An 18,524-nucleotide genomic window follows, 5' to 3' on the forward strand; every position below is an offset into this window, starting at 1 on the left:
CACCGGGCTGCCCGGATAACCACCTCTATGTCCCATCTGCCCTACGTAATGAACTTTTTGACTCTGTCAACTCTTCCCTAGGCACTGGTTACCCGGGGACCAATCGAACCCTCTCGCTGCTCTAATGTCTGGAGCTGGGGGTAATGTCACAAATACACCAGGCTCCCCAGTCATCCAATCACAGCGCTCGAACTCACCAGAGTACTAATCACACGCACCTGCAGCCAATTCAAGATACCAGTCAGCACCACTATAAGAAGCACACACAAACACTCACTCTTTGTCTGGTCACCAATGTGTTCACAGACTCTAACCCCTGTTCCAGCGATCTTCCTTAAATTACCTACCTGTGCTCTAAGCGATTTCCTGAGGAATACTAACCCTTTCTCCAATGATCTCCCGTGGATTACTCACCCAATCTCCAGCGAACTCCTCATCTGTGCCCCAACGATCTCCTGTGAAATACTTATCCTCTCTCTAACGATCTCCTGTGGTATACTTACCCGTTCTCCGACGTCCTCCTGTGGGTTACTTACCAAAGCTCTGGTGCTCACCTGTGATACATTCACCTGAGGATTCAACTTCACCAAGTGAACACCTCCCTTGACATCAGCTCACCTCTGTGTATCTGGCTTAGTTTTACCATTCACCCTCCATCTCCACCAAGAATGGTACTTCACCAGTCTGCCTTCAACTTGTGCACAATTTGTAAATAAACACCCCTGCTCGGGTTCAAAACTCCATCTTGTGTCTGTGGTTACATAACAGTTTCTTGATTAGTGCCTCTGAAACTTCACAAAAGTCTGCACTGCTGGGGTAAGCTTTATACTTGTAGATCTCATCACATATCTTCTCCAGAATGTCAGATTTCATCTTTGGGGTGACATTCAGCCTTGTGCCATTAGCCTTAAAAAGTGCATTTCTTCTCTCTAATTGGAATTCAGTGTCACAAGAAAAGCAAGGAATATTAAATTCCTTTGGCCACTGTGCTGCCCAATGTGATGGAAGTAATCTTTGAACAATGATGTGTGTTTGTATTCACAAAGTATGCATTTATAAGTTGTCAATGCATCTTTTTGAAGGGGACGTTGGGGATGGCTCCTTGACAAATCTCTCTTCAGAGAACTCCAGGTTTTAAATGAACAAGGACAGTCTGAATAAGTAATGATCAAGCTTATAATGCTCGAGAAGCTCAGATCACCTTTGAGTTACTTGACTAAGGGTGTGTTCACACTTGGCAGGTTTGGTTCGATTAAAACGAACTCTGGTGTGATTGCTCTGTTATTGCAGATCATTTGAACAAGTGTGAACGCTGCCATCCGAACCTTGGTGCGCACCAAACAAGCGGACCGAGACTGCCTGAATAGTGGCTCTCGGTCCGCTTCCAAACGAACTCTGGTGCGGTTCGATTGATATATGAACGCAACATGGACCTAAGATGTCTAAACGGACCAAAAACAGGAAGTAATTTGCCTAATACTGACATCAAGCATACCTGGTTCTTCTCATCATAGGATCTATGTTGCCCATTACAGTTCGGTACAGGCGTCGGAACCGCCGTCAGCTGTCCTTACAGCATATCTTCATTTGTGTGTGCAACGGAGGAATTCCTGGCATTGTTTTGACTCCTTTACACATTTTATTAGCTCTTCGTTTGTTCTCAGCTGGTAAAAAAACCACCATATATACATATATAAATATCGAGCGCATTTAGCCCAGCAGCCAGCATTGTTTTGGATGTTTGGAAAGTTCATAAAAGCTGTCCAATCAGGTTGTGACTTATTCCTGATGCCTTTTGTGTTGTATCGTTAGGTTCGGTGTTAAAAATGCCAGTGTGAATGCTAAGCGAACCAGGACTAAATGTATCATTTTCTTTTTTGGTCTGGACCAAGAGGACCAAGAGAACCGAACTACAAGTGTGAACACACACTAAAAGAAGAGGCACCTCCCTCTTGAAAGGGCATGAAAGGAAAAAACAAAAAAGTTGATACATTACAGAATAGACCCTACACAGCAATCATCAAAAGATGCAAATTACTTAAATTTATCTTATGATTGGATTATTCCAAAACTGTACAGAAAAGTTATTCAGCAGTATCCTTATCCTACAAAAGACAAAGAGAATTATAAAAACTGGCTTATATAAAGGTTAACATAATGATAATAAAAAAATCATTCTTTGGCAAATTTGTAAATATTTACATTTGATTGATATATGAGGTAAAAAAAAAACAACAATTATTATTGGTAAATAATACAAACGGTTAAAAAAAGTACACCACATCAATTAAAATGATCATGATAATTTTTTTTTCATTCAATATTTCTCAAAATGCATTAAACAGAGTGAATGCAAAACCATATTTGCAGTAATGGAATAATACAACTTACCTCACATTTTAATTGATTAATAATTAATCCTTCAATTTAATGGTATGACATGTAAAAATGAATTTAACCACTGCTGCAATCCTGTAAGGTATTCTAATCTACGTGTTTAAATTCAATACAAGTGTAATTCTACTATTTAAATGACTAATCACTGTTGTTTTGAGTTCTCTGACAAGTTTCTACTGATCTATAATATACTGTAATAACACTTCAACGCAGATCATCGGAATTTAAACCATGCAAGTGCAATTTGTCTACACATTTGTCTGAAAAAATCTAAAACAACAAGTGCCAAGAAAATTCACCTGCTGTAAATGTTGTGATGAGCATATCATAATATCAAGATTTTAAGTGCCCGGGTTTGAACTTTAAGCCATCCCGTCACTAGACAGAAGTGATCTGATGCAAATGTGCGCTGAGAGGCGATCACGCAAACAGCTCTTTCTAATGATGCAAAGGTCTAACGACCTGCTCAGTAACAAAAATATATACAGTATATACTACATCTCAATATCACTAAATTCATCTAACATTAAGCAGTTTATTTGTATTCTTATTTTATTTCCACTCAGTTTGACTTCAACATGAGGAGGGAAACTTGACTCTGAAAAACACCAAAAAGAAAAATGCCCAGGGTCCCTGCTCATCTGCATGAACGTGCCTTAGGCATGCTGCATGAAGGCATGAGGACTGCAGATGTGGCCAGGGCAATAAATTGCAATGTCTGTACTGTGAGATGCCTAAGACAGTGCTACAGGGAGACAGGAAGGACAGCTGATCATCCTTGCAGTGGCAGACCATGTGCAACAACACCTGCACAGGATGGGTACATCTGAATATCACACCAGCGTGACATGTACAGTATGGCAACAACAACTGCCTGAGTTACACCAGGAATGCACAATCCCTCCATCAGTGCTCAGACTGTCTGCAATAGGCTGAGAGAGGCTGGACTGAGGGCTTGTAGGCCTGTACTACTTAATGCAGGTCCTTATCAGAAATCACCGTCAACAACGTCACTTATGGGCACAAACCCACCTTCGCTGGACCAGACAGAACTAGCAAAAAGTGCTCTTCACTGACGAGTCATGTTTTTTTCTCACCAGGGGTGATGGTCGGAAGGAATGAGCATTACACCGAGGCCTGTACTCTGAAGCGGGATCGATTTGGAGGTGGAGGGTCCGTATAGTCTGGGGCAATGTGTCACCGCATCATCGGACTGAGCTTGCTCTCATTGCAGGCAATCTCAACGCTCCCTCATGTGGTACCCTTCCTGCAGGCTCATCCTGATATGACCATCCAGCATGACAGTGCCACCAGCCATGCTGCTCATTCTGTGCATGATTTCCTGCAAGACAGGAATGTCAGTGTTCTGCCATGGCCAGCGAAGAGCCCGGATCTCAATCCCATTGAGCACATCTAGGACCTGTTGGATCGGAGGGAGAGGGCTAGGACCATTCCCCCCAGAAATGTCTGGAAACTTGCAAGTGCCTTGGTGGAAGAGTGGGGTAACATCTCACAGCAGGAACTGGCAAATCTGGTGCAGTCCATGAGGAGGAGATGCACTGCAGTATTTATGCAGCTGGTGGCCACACCAGATACTCCCCTATTTGTTCAGGGACACATTATTCCATTTATGGACTAGAAATGGAATTACTAGTTGGAAACTATTCCAACAAGATCTCCAGTATTGCGCTGCCAAGTTCTCAAAGTTGCTGGAGTAACATAGAAGCTAGCGAAGACAGACACGTTTTTATTATTTGTTTATTTTTAAACTGTGAATTAGTAAGTGCAATAAATGCATGCAGAACAGATGTGTTTTCAGCTGGTTCTTATATGTTGAGATAGTTTCATCAGATTGTATGGAGGTTGGAAGCTCATTCCACCACAGAGGAACAGAGAAAGTGAATGATGTGAAATAGACTCTGTGCCTCTTTGCGATGGGACCGCCATGTGCCACTTGTTCACTGACTGCAGAGAGCAATTTGGGACATAGATCTTAAGGAGTGAATTGAAGTAAGAGGGTGCTGTTCCATTGGCTGTCATAAAGGCAAGAATCAAAGCCTTGAATTTGATGTGGGCAGCTACTGGTAACCAGTGGAGTGAAATCAAAAGTGGGGTGACGTGAGCCCTCTTTGGCTGATTGAAGACCAGACACGCTGCTGTGTTCAGAACCATCTACAGAGGCTTGATCATGCTAGATGGCAGACCGGCCAACAGGGCATTACAGAAGTCCAGTCTTAAAATGACCAGAACTTGGACCAGTAGCTGTGCAGCATAATCAGTATGGAGAATTCGAATAGTGAGGTTGTGGTCAACAGAGGGGTTGGTTACATGATCATTAATAGTATCAAAGTCACTTTAAAAAAAATTATAAAACAATTAAACCAATATTGTGGGTGAAAAACAGAAAAGTAGCTCACGTTATGTTGTGCTATAAGTGTCATCCACACAAATTTACAAAGAATGCACAAATTCCTTAAAAATTCTATTTTGTTTCATAAAAGTTTTTATGAATCATTAATCATGATTATTATATAAAATACATACCCTACTTGGAAATCACTCCTTTAATGTTACAGTATGCAACATAATATTTACTTTGTACATTGTTAAAAAAAATAAATCTTGTACTGTTTTATATTTCTTTATTTCCTACATGATTTAACTATAACTGCAACAACCTCCAGGAAGCACAAGACACTAATCTTGTTACCTAATCTTTTTTTTTAAAAAGAGCTTGACTGGACTTGACTTGATTTATTTGCATATTGTGGTGCAAAGAAACACCTATTTGAACGAGTGTCAAGCATTTTAGAAATGTGAGAACAAGTGCTTTTTGTCAATCAATATCACCCACTTTTACCTGAGGCTATGTTGAACCTTTGTTTTGTTGAAAATATCCAAATGTGCATGCAGTTGTGCAGCAGTTCACATTTCAAAATGATCATGATAAAAGCACAGTAAAACGCTTGTAAAACAGGATGAACTAGTTACTGTATTTATTGGTGGCCTTAAGTACACCAATTTGAGTGCTAATATCAAATGTCAAAAAAAAAAAAAAATTTAATCTTACTGTTTGATTAGTTTAAAGGTAACCTAAAGGTGCTGTAAGCTTTTTTTTTTTTTTCATGGAAAATTATGCAAAAAATGTTCCTACTCCCTTAAAGATATTAATGAAATAAATGTCCTGAGATATCTCTCCGGTCTCTGTGACAGCTGTAGACTTTGTTAACAGCAAACAAAAATGTGTCCACTTGTCACCTGTCAATCATTTTGCTTGTTCTCATAGTGTTGCATTTGAAATGGATCATTGAGGCTATGATTCATAATGTTTGTCAGTTGAAGGCGCTATTGTGCCACTGTTAAATTTGACAGTCAAAGGAACACAAAAAGCTGTTATTTTTCTCGGTTTTGGTCTCAAAATTATCTTTGGTGGGTGGGGTTTTGGGTGGAGGGGGTGTGGCTAATTCAAAGTATGGTGGGCATGCTGAAGTGTGATTTGCCCAGGGCGCCATACAAGCTAGAACCGTTACTGCTCCGGTGGCTATATTGAAAAAAGCTGGAAATGGATGTGAGGTAAAATTTATGGACAATTACGGTAATGTAATAACTCTGTATTATTATTGTAATTTCCTTTTCCAGAAACAGAAACCCAGACAGATTTAAAAATGCCTCCCCCATTGGCCCCATATGGCAAGTGCCTCAAAATCATGAATGAACGCAACACAAAGGCAGGCAAGGGCTCTGTAGAAGATCCTTTCATGGACCAAGACTATGACTCTTTACTAGATATGTGTCTCAAGAAGAGAAAGAGATTTGTTGATTATTGCTTCCCACCAGATCCTCGTTCCATTGGCAAAGGGTGGCTGACTCCGGCAGACATGAGCCGAGTAGAGTGGAAAAGGCCAACGGTATGTAATTGCTACTGCATTCATTATCTGCTCGAGACCTCATCTTAAAGGGATAGTTCACCCAAAAATGAAAATTCTCTCATTATTTTACTTCACTTCACTTCACTTTTATTGTCACACAACCACATACACAAGTGCAATAGTGGGTGAAAGTCTTGGGTGCAGTTCCGAGCAACATAGCAGTCATGACAGTGATGAGACATAGATGAGACATATACCAATTTACAATAAACAGATTTACACATCACAATTTACAAATCTAATATACACATAATTACACACAACACAATATACAAATAATAATATACAATATACAGTATACAATACACACAATATAGAATATTGTATAGTAAACAATACACACAATATAGAATACACATACACAATATAGAATACACAGTATACAATAAAAAAAAGTATATATAGTATATATAAAATATACAGTAGGTTGTATTGTACTGGATTGACATTCAGGCTGTCGGTTGATAGTCAGTTGCCAGTGTGTTGTTAAGAGAGAATATAATTTAAGACAGTCCAGTGTGAGATAATAAGATTAATAATGTGCAGTGCTGATATATATTGATCGTGAGAGATCAGGAGTTCAGAAGTCAGATTGCTTGGAGGAAGAAGCTGTCATGAAGTCGGCTGGTGCGGGTCCTGATGCTGTGATACCGCCTGCCTGATGGTAGCAGTGAGAGCAGCCCATGGCTTGGGTGGCTGGAGTCTCTGATGATCCTCTGAGCTTTTTTCAGAAACCGCCTGGTATATATGTCCTGGAGGGAGGGAAGCTCACCTCTGATGATGTGTCTGGCAGTTCGCACCACCCTTTGCAGGGCTTTGCGGTTGTGGGTGGTGCTATTGCCGTACCAGGCAGCGATGCAGCCAGTCAGGATGCTCACTTCAGTGCTGGTGTAGAACCGTGTGAGGATGTGGCGGTTCATTCCAAACTTCCTCAGCCGTCTCATGAAGAAGAGGCGCTGATGAGCCTTCTTCACAACGGCCTCAGTGTGGACGGACCATGTGAGTTCCTCAGTGATGTGGACACCGAGGAACTTGAAGCTGCTGACTCTCTCCACCAGTGCTCCATTGATGGTGATGGGACTGTGTTCTCTGTCTTTTCTCCTGAAGTCCACCACAAGCTCCTTTGTCTTGCTGACGTTGAGGGAGAGGTTGTGCTCCTGACACCAGCATGTCAGAGTGAGCACCTCCTCTCTGTAGGCCGTTTCTTCATTGTCAGTGATCAGACCTACCACCGTCGTATCATCAGCAAACTTGATGGCATTGGAGCTATGTGTTGCCACACAGTCATGTGTGTACAGGAAATACAGGAGTGGGCTGAGAACACAGCCCTGTGGGTCTCCAAATCAAATCAATCAAATCAAATCACTTTATTGTCACACAGCCATATACACAAGTGCAATGGTGTGTGAAATTCTTGGGTGCAGTTCTGATCAACATAGCAGTCGTGACAGTGATGAGACAGTACCAATTTACAATAACATCAAATTAACGCAACACAATTTAAACATCTGATATACACATAATTACACTCAACAATATACAAATAATAACATACACTGTACAGTATACAATACGTACTATATAGATACACATTATTCAATAAAAAAAATATATATATATAAAAAGTATATATAGTATATATAGAATGTACAGTATTGTACTGTATTGACATTCAGCTGTTGGTTGATAGTCAGTTGTTAAGAGAGAATATAATATAATAATAATATAATTTATGACAGACCGGTGTGAGATATAAGAGTAAGGGTAATAAAGTGCAGTGCTGATGTATTTGATCGTGGGAGATCAAGAGTTCAGAAGTCTGATTGCTTGGGGGAAGAAGCTATCATGGAGTCGGCTGGTGCGGGTCCTGATGCTGCGATACCGCCTACCTGATGGTAGCAGTGAGAACAGCCCATGGCTCGGGTGGCTGGAGTCTCTGATGATCCTCCGAGCTTTTTTCACACACCGCCTTGTATATATTTCCTGGAGGGAGGGAAGTTCACCTCCGATGATGTGCCTGGCAGTTCGCACCACCCTTTGCAGTGCTTTGCGGTTGTGGGCGGTGCTATTGCCGTACCAGGCGGAGATGCAGCCAGTCAGGATGCTCTCTACAGTGCAGGTGTAGAACCGTGTGAGGATGTGGCGGTTCATTCCAAACTTCCTCAGCCGTCTCAGGAAGAAGAGGTGCTGATGAAATTTGGAATGAACCGCCAGTGTTGAGGGTCAGTGATGAGGAGATGTTGCTGCCCATTCTAACCACCTGGCATCTGCTTGACAGGAAGTCCAGGATCCAGCCGCACTGCGAGCTGTTTAAGCCCAGAGCCCGGAGTTTCACATAAAGTTTGTAGGGCACTATGGTTTTGAATGCTGAGCTGTAGTCTACAAGCAGCATTCTCACATAAGTGTTCCTTTTTTCCAGGTGGGAGAGAGCAGTGTGTACTGTATTGTAGATGCAATGGCATCACCAGTGGAATGGTTGTTGCGGTAAGCAAACTGCAATGGATCCAGTGATGGAGGCAGCACAGAGCAGATGTAATCTCTGATTAGCTCTCTCCACGAGGGCAGTGTTATTTCCCTCGAAACGAGCATAAAAAGTATTTAGCTCATCCAGGAGAGAGGCAGCGGTGTTCATGGCAGAGTTTTTATTCCCTTTAAAGCCCGTGATGATATTAATTCCCTGCCACATGCTTCTAGAGTTGGTGGCGTTAAACTGTCCTTCAATCATGTTCCTGTACTGCCGTTTGGCTGCTCTGATAGTTTTGCAGAGTGCATAACTGGCTTGTTTATGCTCCTCCGCATTCCCAGAATTAAAAACGGAGGTCCACGCATCAAGTGCAGCGCGAACATCGCTATTTATCCATGGCTTCTGGTTGGGGTAGATCCGTATTGTTTTGGTCAGAACAACATCCTCTACGCACTTTCTGATGAAACACATCACGCTATCAGCGTACACCTTGATGTCGTCATCAGAGGCGGACCGGAACATCTCCCAGTCCACATGATCAAAACAGTCTTGTAGCGTAGAATCTGATTGGTCTGACCAGCACTGGATCGTTCTGAGGGTGGGTGCTTCCTGTTTCAGTTTCTGCCTGTAAGCAGGCAGAAGCAGAATGGAAGAGTGGTCTGATTTTCCAAATGGTGGGCGGGGGAGGGATTTGTAGCCATCCCGGTGGAAGGGAGAGTAGCAATGGTCCAAAACCCGGTCCCCTCATGTGTTGAAACTGATGTGTTGGTGGTATTTTGGTGCAATTGTTTTAAAATTGGCTTTGTTAAAGTCCCCAGTCACAATGAACGCGGCCCCAGGGTGCGCAGTTTCCTGCTTGCTTATAATCCCATACAGTTCCTTTAGTACCCGGTCTGTGTCGGCTTGTGGGGGGATGTACACAGCTGTGATAATGACCACTGTGAATTCCCTCGGTAGTCAGAATGGTTGACACAGAAGCATGAGTATATGACTTTCTTTCTTCACCAGAACACATTTGAAGAAAAGTAGAAAAATAATGCAAGTGAATGGAGATTTCTCTTTTGAAGCTCCAAAAATCACAGCCAGCCAGCATAAAGGTCATCTATACGACTCCAGCGGTTAAATTGATAACTTCTAAAGTGACGTGATCGCTTTTATGTACTTTTTAAAACATTCTTCCATTAAATCATGTTTCCGGAGAGCAGTGGTATGCACGCGTGACGTAATCACATTGGCATTTGAAACACACTAGAACTGACACAAGTGCGTCACAGCCGGAAGAGCAGTGCTGCTTACAAGTGAGAAAGAGGAACGCTGCACAGTAGCTTGGTTGGTTTTGGTTTAGATCTGTTTCTTTTCTCACAATGGTGCATTTGTGTGCTTAACCTGGATGTCTCAACTGAGTGGAGAACATGAGATTACATCTGTATCTGTGGCAATGCGAATATGTCACTCGAGAGGCTGCTTGGACTCCACCTTCTCAGGAAGCATTGGATTATAGTTAAAAAGTACTTAAATATTTATCTTTTTTTTCACACCAAAAGTCGTATCAGTGAAGTTTATGCTGACTGTCTGTGACTTTTGGAGCTTCAAAAGAGTAATCTCCATTCACATGCATTGTAAGGACCTACTGAGCTAAGATATTTTTCTATTTTTCTTCAAATGTGTTCTGGTGAAGAAAGTCATACACACCTGGGATATCATGAGGGTGAGTATATAATTAGAGAATTTTCATTTTTGGGTGAATTATCCCTTTAAACATGTTCATGGCAAAACTGCGGGAACTGAAGAAGTGATGTTTATTTGTTTTTAATACTGAGAGAGTGCTATTTAAAGAAAATTGACTGTGACAAAACTGCATGAAATAATTTCATGCATTGTTGAAAATGACCTGTAGTCAAGTGTTCCAGCATAACCTAACCCTATTTAGGTTAGTCAGTGCTATTCTGAAAAAGAAAACACCACTGCAAATAGAAATTGGATGCTCTTGTTAAAGGTCTCTATTGCAACCCTTCCCAGAAATACCAGCTCTCCAAAATGATTCTGAGCCCAGTTACAAGAAGACCCTTAAAGGAATATTCCACGTTCAATACAAGTTAAGCTCAGTCGACAGCATTTGTGGCATAATGTTGATTACCACAAAAATTAATTTAGACTCATCCCTCCTTTTCTTTAAAAAAGCAAGAATCGAGGTTACAGTGAGGCACTTACAATGGAAGTGAATGGGGCCAATCCGAAAACGTAAAAATACTCACTGTTTCAAAAGCAACAAGACGTAAACAATATGCGTGTTAACATGATTTTAGTGTGATAAAATCATTTACTAACCTTTTCTGTGTAAAGTTATAGCTAATTTTAAAACTTTGTTGCCATGACAATGTAATGTCAACAAACCCTAAAATGACTGTAAAAATGACAATTTAAACAACTTTACAGCTCAAATAATGCATGAATTTAACAGAAGAATTAATTTAAGTGCTTTAATAAAATTATTAGCTTCACATTTCTGCTTTTAAACTTCTAAAAACTGGCCACATTCACTTCCATTGTAAGTGCCTCACTGTAATCTTACATTTTTTTATTTTATTTTTTTGTAAAGAAAACATGTTCTGGTCATGTGTCGGTCTGCTGGAGAGGGAGAGCGGTAAGGCTCGTCACCTGGGTCGTAATTGTCTCTAACACCTGTCTCTCATTATAGTGATGGTGGAGGGAGACCTGAAAAGGCATGCCAGAGCGTCAGAGAGAGGAGAGAGTGATCAGCGAGTCCAACCCCTGAGAGAGTTCAGTTATTTATATGTACACTTGATTGATGGTTACGTCAAATGCGTTCAAGCTGATTATTAAAAGGACTGACCTTGAACCTGCTTCATTGTCTCCTGACTCAAACAATTAAAAGGCTTTACAGACAGAATGAACAGAAAATAAATATTTATAAAATTGTTACTCATTTGTCCAACTCTGGACAACACATACGTTGTTGGGTTTATTGCACACAACTTCATCACCATTTCATTATGTTGATATTCTAAAAGCCAAATGTATCAAATCAGTTTATATTCAAAAAGATATTTCTACAATACAAAGAGTTTCTTCTGCTTTGATTTCCGCAAAGACATGTCAGCATACCTCAAATTGACCAGCACGTGCCGGTTGCACCCAGATCACTTACAGCACCTTTACAAGGAACAATTAAATGAATTTTTAACCATACCATATGTCTCTTGTTTTCTGTGTTTCCATACAATCAGCATCCAACTGAAAAAGAGTTAACAAATGGCATAGTTCTGGGCCATGCTTACTCTGTGACAGGGATTTACCAGGTAAGGCTGCACATGATCAAATCTCAGTTCACAGTGCCATCAGGTCTTAATAGCCCTGATGGCACTGATGTCTAGAAGACAACTGACTTCAAACACACCCTCTTTTTAATCTAACTCAAGCTATTTATTTATTGCAGAGGATATGTGACTGCTCTACTAATAGTAGCGAGAAAGTCATTGACTACTTTTGTAGCCATGTATTCTTTGGACAAAATGTGAGCCAATTCAGGGATGGGGATTTTGTGCAATTTTTATATGTGCATATATGTGTATATCTCCATTTTCTCTCAAAGATAACATTTTACTCTACAGATGGTTAGGTTTAGGGTTGGGGTTTGGGGCTAAAGTTTATAAAATATGCATTCCTGTTGACTGTAATACATATTTTACATCTAAAAACAACTTACTTTACAACTCGCTTTTGGCGCCCTTCTGTGGACATTTCACCTGGTAACTGGAAGTCACACATACCCTATACGGTCAACAACACTTCCAGCTTCAGCCACTAGGACCAGTGGTTCAAATTTCAGTTCAAGCACAGGCGAAGTGTAGCTAAAGAACTTTCAACCAACTATTGCCGAATTCACAGTGAGATCAGTCTGGTTCTGTCAAGGGTCAGGATAAAACTCAAGTGCAGACAGCATCAGACAGTCAGGAGAACTTTAAGCAATAAGGTGTGAGAGATTATGCTACTGTATATTGTGAATATAGTCATGGCTGAAGGGTGTTGAAGCAGAAATAAATGCCAAAACAGGCGAGGAACATCTTCGAATTGTGGGGCAGTCACACTACACTTCAGGCTCCATTCACTCCCATTCAAATGCATCCAAACGTGGGAGGCCGGAAATGCAAGCTCATGTGAAGAAAATATGTGTGTTCTACTTGAACTGCATCTCGATTTTCTGGTTGCAGTTGGGAGAGGAGTTGAAAAGAGAGCTGTCAAACCAGACACTTTGCACCCATGAAACACTTGTATCCGTTGTCACGTTGTTAGTCTGGCCAATCGTGACTGAGCTGTGTCCTCATTCAGAGCTTGTGGAACTCCTCTGAAGCAACTGGATCACTCTAGCAGCACTTTGAAGGCATACGTCACAGTAACGCAGCGGTGGCGCCGTTTCAAGTTGGACAAAATTTCTAACCGACATGGAGTGATTTAAGTCCAGCGCTGATCGGACTGCGCAGTGCTGCATGAAGTCATACACACATATTTTGTATGACGTTACGTACCAAAGTTCAAGCTTGGTGAACTCTGAACTGTGAATTCATATGACAAGAGGACTCGTGACCAGTGGAAGATCGAAACATCACACCCTGACCTCTTGGTTCAATACAAAGAATACATATTTTAAAGCTGTGTGTTTTATTGTTGCAGGAAAGTGAGTAGACAGTATATATATATATTTTTTTTAGATAATATTATTTGTTATTTGTGATGTATTATTTACCTACACCAGAAAACCTCCCGTGTAACATCATGTCCTGGTTCGTTGCATTGTCTGGAAAAAATGTTCAAAGCCAAGTACGACTGTTTGCTGTGATATCATGGTGACGTATACCAAAGTACGGGAAACAATTTGATGATGACGACAAACATATTGACTTAATCATGACATATTGTTCTTTTCTAAAATTTGTTGTTTTTTTTTAACACTGATATATAGTAGGCTATATATACCATAAAATATATATTAGGGCTGTCGATTTAACGCAGTAATTTAATGCGATTAATTATATAAAAAAAGAACATGTTAAAAAAATTAACGCAATTAATCATGCCCACTGATGCGTAAATTCCATAATAAAAGTACGTATTTCCTACCATACGAGCTGTTGAAACTTGAAGTACATCTGTTTTTTAAGAGCCGTGTCAACAGGTGGCAGTTTGCCTCAACAAACCTCACAAGCGGCGCAGCCACAGTATTAGAACCGCTCACTGAGGAAGCACAACAGAATTTTGAGGCAGGATTTTCAAAGTTTCCACTGCTTTTAACTTGACACAGCGTGCTAAAAATGCGCCATTTATATCGCTGAATACAAGTGAGATTCCTCCATCTGAGGCACGCACATGTACATAGAGCGGCAATTAAAATTTGCACAAACGGAATGCATCCTGTGAGAACTGGACTCACTGACAAACTCAGTGCAAAACAAATTGCTGTCAACTGTAGGCTTGTTCAATGATATGAGAATAAAACAAACAATATATTGTGTTCTTAAGCCACATTTGTATTGTCTAATTAATGAATGCTTTATTAATCTGCCACAATAATGCTTTTTATTTCAAACTGAATTTTAATCTGTATCATACATTTACTATAGGCCCTACGAATTATATTTATAATTATTTGAATTAGTAAGCAATATTTATATTCATTTTCTTTATTTGGGGCCATTCACAGCAAATAATAGTGTATGTGATTAACTGCGATTAATTAATCGGCATGTCATTTAATTAATTCTATTAAAAATCGATTTTTATCTGTCTATCGATTGATAGCCCTAATACTGATATACTGTATACTGGTTAGTTTTATTTATATATGAGATATATATATATATATATATATATATATATATATATATATATATATATATATATATATTTCTCATATATACTTGTGTATGAGAATAATGAAAAATTTGTATATATATATATATATATATATATATATATATATATATATATATATATGGAATAATTGACGACAGACCGTTGAATTATTGAAAAATAATGCACACCCCGAGGTAGTAATGCAGCCACGACACACTCGGGTGTGCATTATTTTTCAATAATTCAACGGGCCGGAGTCAATTATTCAGTTTACACTACGGTTTCCACACATTAATACATCATTCAGAGTTTTATCTCAAGACATTTTCTGATTTTCATCCCTAAAATGGTCTTGTGAGAGGAACTACTTTCTTTCACCATGGATTCATCGTCTTGCTCTGATACAGCCTGAGACTTCGTTGCTAGTTCGAAAATGTCACTTTAGCATCGTCTCTTTACAACCAGCAACGGAGGTGCTTGAGCTGCTTTCCAGCACTTACCAACGCACAAGGTACAGTTGAAGTCAGAAATCAAATCAAATCAAATCAAATCAAATCACTTTTATTGTCACACAACCATATACACAAGTGCAATAGTGTGTGAAATTCTTGGGTGCAGTTCCGAGCAACATAGTAGTCATGACAGTGATGAGACATCTACCAATTTACAATAAAAATCTGATTTACACAACACAATTTAAAATCTAATATACACATAATTACACATAACACAGTTTACAAATAATAACATACAATGTACAGTATACAATACACACAATATAGAATACACATTATACAATAAAAATAGTATATATAGTATATATAAAATGTACAGTAGGTTGTATTGTACTGTATTGACATTCAGGCTGTCGGTTGATAGTAAGTTGCCAGTGTGTTGTTAAGAGAGAATATAATTTATGACAGTACGGTGTGAGATATAAAAGTAATAAAGTGCAGTGCCGATGTATTTCGATCGTGGAAGATCAAGAGTTCAAAAGTCTGATTGCTTGGAGGAAGAAGCTATCATGTAGTCAGCTGGTGCGGGTCCTGATGCTGCGATACTGCCTGCCTGATGGTAGCAGTGAGAACAGCGCATGGCCCAGGTGGCTGGAGTCTCTGATGATCCTCCGAGCTTTTTTCACACACTGCCTGATATATATGTCCTGGAGGGAGGGAATCTCACCTCCGATGATGTGTCTGGCAGTTCACACCACCCTTTGCAGGGCTTTGCGGTTGTGGGCGGTGCTATTGCCGTACAAGGCGGAGATGCAGCCAGTCAGGATGCTCTCTACAGTGCTGGTGTAGAACCGTGTGAGGATGTGGCGGTTCATTCCAAACTTCCTCAGCCATCTCAGGAAGAAGAGGTGCTGATGAGCCTTCTTCACAATGGCCTCAGTGTGGACGGACCATGTGAGTTCCTCAGTGATGTGGACACCCAGGTACTTGAAGCTGCTGACTCTCTCCACTGGCGCTCCATTGATGGTGATGGGACTGTGTTCTCTATCTCTTCTCCTGAAGTCCACCACAAGCTCCTTTGTCTTGCTGACATAGAGGGATAGGTTGTGCTCCTGACACCAGTGTGTCAGAGTGTGCACCTCCTCTCTGTAGGCTGTTTCATCATTGTCAGTGATTAGACCTACCACTGTCATATCATCAGCAAATTTAATGATGGCATTGGAGCTGTGTGTTGCCACACAGTCATGTGTGTACAGGGAATACAGGAGTGGGCTGAGAACACAGCCCTGCGGGGCTCCAGTGTTGAGGGTCAGTGATGAGGAGATGCTGCTGCCCATTCTAACCATCTGGCGTCTGCTTGACAGGAAGTCCAGGATCCAGCTGCACAGTGAGCTGTTTAAGCCAAGAGCCCAGGGTTTCTCATCAAGCTTGGAGGGCACTTCAGGTGTTGAATGCTGAGCTGTAGTCTTCAAACAAACTGTTCTTTTTTTCCAGGTGGGAGGGAGCAGTGTGTATTGTAGATGCAATGGCATCATCAGTGGAGTGGTTGTTGCGGTAAGCAAAGTGCAATGGGTCTAGTGATGGAGGCAGCACAGAGCAGATGTAATCTCTGATTAGTCTCTCAAAGCATTTGCTGATGATGGGGGTCAGAGCAACAGGACGCCAGTCATTTAAGCAAGTGATTTTGGATTGCTTTGGTACAGGCACAATGGTGGACATTTTAAAGCATGTGGGGACTACAGACAAAGAGAGGGAAAGGTTGAAAATGTCCATAAAAACACCAGCCAGTTGGTTCGCGCACACTCTGATGACGCGGCCCGGAATGCCGTCTGGACCCGTGGCTTTGCGGATATTCACACATCAGAAGGATCGGGTTACATCCGCTACAGAGACGAAGAGTGAACTAACCTCTGTAGCTTCGGCCACAAGAGCTCTCTCCGCGAGGGTGGTGTTATTTCCCTCGAAACAAGCATACAAATATTTAGCTCATCCGGGAGAGAGGCAGCGGTGTTCACGGCAGAATTTTTATTCCCTTTAAAGCCCGTGATGATGTTAATTCCCTGCCACATGCTTCTAGAGTTGATGATGTTAAACTGTCCTTCAATCTTGTTCCTGTACTGACGTTTTGCTGTTCTGATTTGTTCTGATGTTTCGGAGGGCATAACCGGCTTGTTTATGCTGCTCCGCGTTCCCGGAATTAAAAGTAGAGGTCCACGTGCCGCGCGAACATTGCTATTAATCCAAGGTTTCTGGTTCGGGTAGATCCGTATTGTTTTACTCGGAACAATGTCCTCTACACACTTTCTGATGAAACACGTTACGCTATCAGCGTAAAGCTCGATGTCGTCATCAGAGGCGGACCGGAACATCTCCCAGTCCACGTGATCAAAACAGTCTTGTAGCATAGAATCTGATTGGTCCGACCAGCACTGGATCATTCTGAGGGTGGGTGCTTCCTGTTTCAGATTCTGCCTGTAAGTGGAGAACCCCGGGGTTCAATGGCTGAGTCTGGAATCTCCGCAGACATCCAAGTTTCTGTAAGGCAGATAATGCAGCAGTCCCTCGTCTCTCGTTTAAAAGAGATCCGCGCTCTCAGCTCGCAGAGCTTGGTTGTCCAGAGACTGAACATTTGCCAGTAGAATACTGGGTAGCAGGGGTCTATTTGCACAACACCTTACTCTGATGAGAACGCCGGCTCTGTTTCCCCTTTTCCTTTTGCGTTTCCGCGGCCGGGCAGCCCAGACAAAGGGCTCTGCTGGTGTTTTTGTAAACAGCGGGTCGGCATTGAGTAATTTGAAGTCCGGTTTACGGTGTGTAATTTGCAGAAGCAATGTCTAAAAGTGTTTGTCTGTCGTAGACAATAAGGCAGACAATATCCAAGACAAAAAACATAAGAATTGTAAAAAAAAAATAAAAAAACACTACAATGTTGTGTCAGAGCTTGCAACGCAGCAGCCATACTCTGCGCCATCTTGAGTCCAAGCATGTACAATGTACATACACTTAGGTTCCAATATTAACTCCACAGATTTAATATTAGCAAACTATAGTTTTGGCAAGTCGTTTAAGACATCTACTTTGTGCATGACATGAGTACATTTTCCAACAATTGTTTACAGACAGATTGTTTCACTTTTAACTGACTATATCACAATTCCAGTGGGTCAGAAGTTTACATACACTAAGTTAACTGTGCCTATAAGCAGCTTGAAAAATTCCAGAACATGATGTCAAGCCTTTAGACAATTAGCTTACTAGGAGGTGTACTGAATTGGATGGGTACCTGTGGATGTATTTTAAAGCCTACCTTCAAATTCAATGCCTTTTTGCTTGACATCATGGGAAAATCAGAATAAATCAGTCAAGACCTTAGAAAAAAAATTATGGACCCCCACAAGTCTGGTTCAT

At 41.0% G+C, this 18,524-nt stretch overlaps 1 long non-coding RNA gene across 1 annotated transcript in view; it reads left to right on the forward strand.

The window, feature by feature from the left end:
• LOC127411250 (uncharacterized) overlaps positions 1-11,524 on the forward strand; it is a 66,989-nt gene extending 55,465 nt beyond the window's left edge. Inside the window, exons 2-3 of the long non-coding RNA XR_007892242.1 lie at positions 6,235-6,305; positions 11,489-11,524. This is a non-coding gene — a long non-coding RNA (uncharacterized LOC127411250). The remainder of the gene's footprint in view (positions 1-6,234; positions 6,306-11,488) is intronic.
• Positions 11,525-18,524: the final 7,000 nt, after the last annotated feature.

Source organism: Myxocyprinus asiaticus, chromosome 20 (assembly GCF_019703515.2).
Source record: "Myxocyprinus asiaticus isolate MX2 ecotype Aquarium Trade chromosome 20, UBuf_Myxa_2, whole genome shotgun sequence".
Classification (NCBI taxonomy): Eukaryota; Metazoa; Chordata; class Actinopteri; order Cypriniformes; family Catostomidae; genus Myxocyprinus; species Myxocyprinus asiaticus.